At 40.2% G+C, this 2,814-nt stretch overlaps 1 long non-coding RNA gene across 1 annotated transcript; it reads left to right on the top strand.

Annotated features, from left to right (window-relative positions):
- Nucleotides 1-2,031: 2,031 nt before the first annotated feature.
- On the top strand, nucleotides 2,032-2,521 carry LOC123067085 (uncharacterized). Its single transcript, XR_006431516.1, has 2 exons — nucleotides 2,032-2,139; nucleotides 2,249-2,521. It is a non-coding gene; the product is annotated as an uncharacterized lncRNA (long non-coding RNA).
- Nucleotides 2,522-2,814: the final 293 nt, after the last annotated feature.

Genomic DNA, 2,814 nt, shown 5'->3' with positions numbered 1-2,814 from the left:
AAAGTAAAGCAATTACATGGCGTCTGCATTTCATATAATAAAGAGACAACAATAATGCTCCTGTCGGTTGTTAGATATCTTACAAAACATGATCATCTCATACAATAACATTTATCACATCATGTCTTGACCATATCACATCACAACATGCCCTGCAAAAACAAGTTAGACGTCCTCTACTTTGTTGTTGCAAGTTTTACGTGGCTGCTACGGGCTTCTAGCAAGAACCGTTCGTACCTACGCATAAAACCACAATGGTGTTTTGTCAAGTTTGTTGTTTTAACCTTCTTCAAGGACCGGCCGCAGTAAAATTCGATTGAACTAAAGTAGGAGAAACAGACACCCGCCAGCCATCTTTATGCAAAACTAGTTGCATGTATGTCGGTGGAACCGGTCTCATGTGCGTGGACATGTATGGTTGGTCAGGGCCGCTTCATCCCACAATATCGCCGAATCAAAATAAGACGTTGGTGGTAAGTAGTATGACTATCACCGCCCACAACTCTTTGTGTTCCACTCGTGCATATCATCTACGCATAGACCTGGCTCATGATGCCACTGTTGGGAATCGTTGCATGGAAAACAAAAAAAATTATACGCACACGGAAAGATCTATCCATGGAGATGCATAGCAACGAGGGAGGAGTGTGTATATGTATCCTCCTAGACCGTAAGCGGAAGCGTTTGACAACGTGGTTGATATAGTTGAACTTCTTCTAGCTCCGACTGATCAAGCACCAAACGTACGGCACCTCGTATAATACTATATCGTCATCGAACGTTAAGCGTGTGGACCCTACGGGTTCGAAAACTATGTAGACATGACTGAGACACCTCTCCGGCCAATAACTAATAATGGAACCTGGATGCTCATACTGGCTCCTACATATTCTACGAAGATCTTTATCGGTCGAACCGTTATGACAACATACACAATTCTCTTTGTCCATCTGTATGTTACTTGCCCGAGATTCGATCATCGGTATCTTCATACATAGTTCAATCTTGGTACTGGCAAGTCTCTTTACTCGTTCCGTAATACATCACCTCGTGACTAACTCCTTAGTCGTTTGCTTGCAAACTTACGATGTGTATTGATATACGGTCTCTATCTCTGAATTTCTTTCTTTGAAAAACACAAAGCACACACACGGTTGAAGTAAAAATAAAGCAGGAACACAGTCACAACAGAGAGGTTTTTGTGACGTGCAAAACTTACGTCATTTCTAGTCCTTCCTTATTCCATCCCTTAACTGAATCAACAGGAAGTTCGCCACAATCTGATAGTTGCGCGTGCCATCCCACGAGGTTGGAAGTTAACTCAAGTACTAAACAAGCTAAAAACAATGTTCGGCCAGAGAAGGAACGCAATAAGCTTCTGGCCCATGCAGTCAACATTCAGATATGGTGGTCCAGCCGGGAACATGTATCTACTGAAGAAATAAGGGAAATTGAAGAAAAACTAGCAGAAAACATCAAGGTTAACATCAACAACACAAACCCAGACACCAAAATTGGCAGCCATTTCATCCATGCATGTGCGTGCTGGAGGCATGTTTGGTGAATGCAGCGTGCTGTCAACGAGCAAAGAAAATGGAGGAAATCAACTGACAAAACAAATAGTATCAGTCAAATACACTGAACCATCCTTTGACTGAACAGGTAGAAAAAATTCAATTGTCTGACAAATAGCAAAAGAGGAAGAAATTTTGCCAAGTGATGGTCAATCTTTGTCAGTACAATGCCCAATGTGATAGTATTCAAAGGATATGCTATTAAATACTAGATTTGATAATGTCACATTTAGTGGTCCTAATTAATTAAGAATATATCCCAAATTTATGTTGACATAAATGTTAATAGAGGCTACATTGACAATAAGTGGAAACCCTCTTAATGATACAATTAAATTTTGCGAATTAAGTTCATTGATACGGTGAGATATTTTTTATCATATTTGAGTGAGATGGTAATGAATAGTGTCTAGCTACAAGTCTATATATAGAGATACAATCTTGAATACTTCTGGACGCTCAAACAGAAACGGGAATAAGAAGTTTGTATCTGACCTTATGGAGTCGAAAGCCATTCTTCTTTGCCTCATGTTGATTCTGCAGCTAGGAAACTCCATTCATGTTGGTAAGAAATCGATATCCTTATCACTATATTGTCAGCTAAACATCATGAATTTCTTAGGACGTTTCACAATTTGGATATCTTTCAATGATGTGTGTGTTCTTGTTCACAGAGCAGTGCAGGCAGGAAGCTGCTTTTACAAGCCCCAATTGCACAAAAGAAAGTTGCCAAAGTGCTTGCCAAAAGTCATGGGGAGATGACATCCTTCATGTGGTATGTAGGATGACAGGCATAACCTTGGAAACTTGTTACTGCATCGTATGTGTCTAGAGTTGCACTAAACCATCATGTAAGGCAATGGATAATAATGTGATCCGGTAATAAAGTCCTTTCGCAACATGCTTGCGGTAAACTACAGTGACCACCAAATTCGGTTGTTTTATTTGATTTAGTCATGTATTCATGTGTGATCTTAAATTTGGTTATTTTGTGTTTGCATGGCCTCGCGATTTACAAGTTTAGAAACAAACATACATGACATGAATAAACCAAGCTTATTGTTTGGACACTCCTCTTTCTGGTGCTTTTCAGATGCGTTGAGAACATGAAGAGCAAGTATATGTTTCTCCGTGTGGCCAACGAGCCAGTTGAGTGTTAGAAAATGTACGTGACGACTGATCTACGGTCCGAAACACATTCCCTTGAAACATCCCATAACAGACGGGAAAGGAGAGATGG

Source organism: Triticum aestivum, chromosome 3B (genome assembly GCF_018294505.1).
Source record: "Triticum aestivum cultivar Chinese Spring chromosome 3B, IWGSC CS RefSeq v2.1, whole genome shotgun sequence".
Taxonomy (NCBI): Eukaryota; Viridiplantae; Streptophyta; class Magnoliopsida; order Poales; family Poaceae; genus Triticum; species Triticum aestivum.
This window is presented reverse-complemented; position numbering and strand designations above follow the sequence as displayed.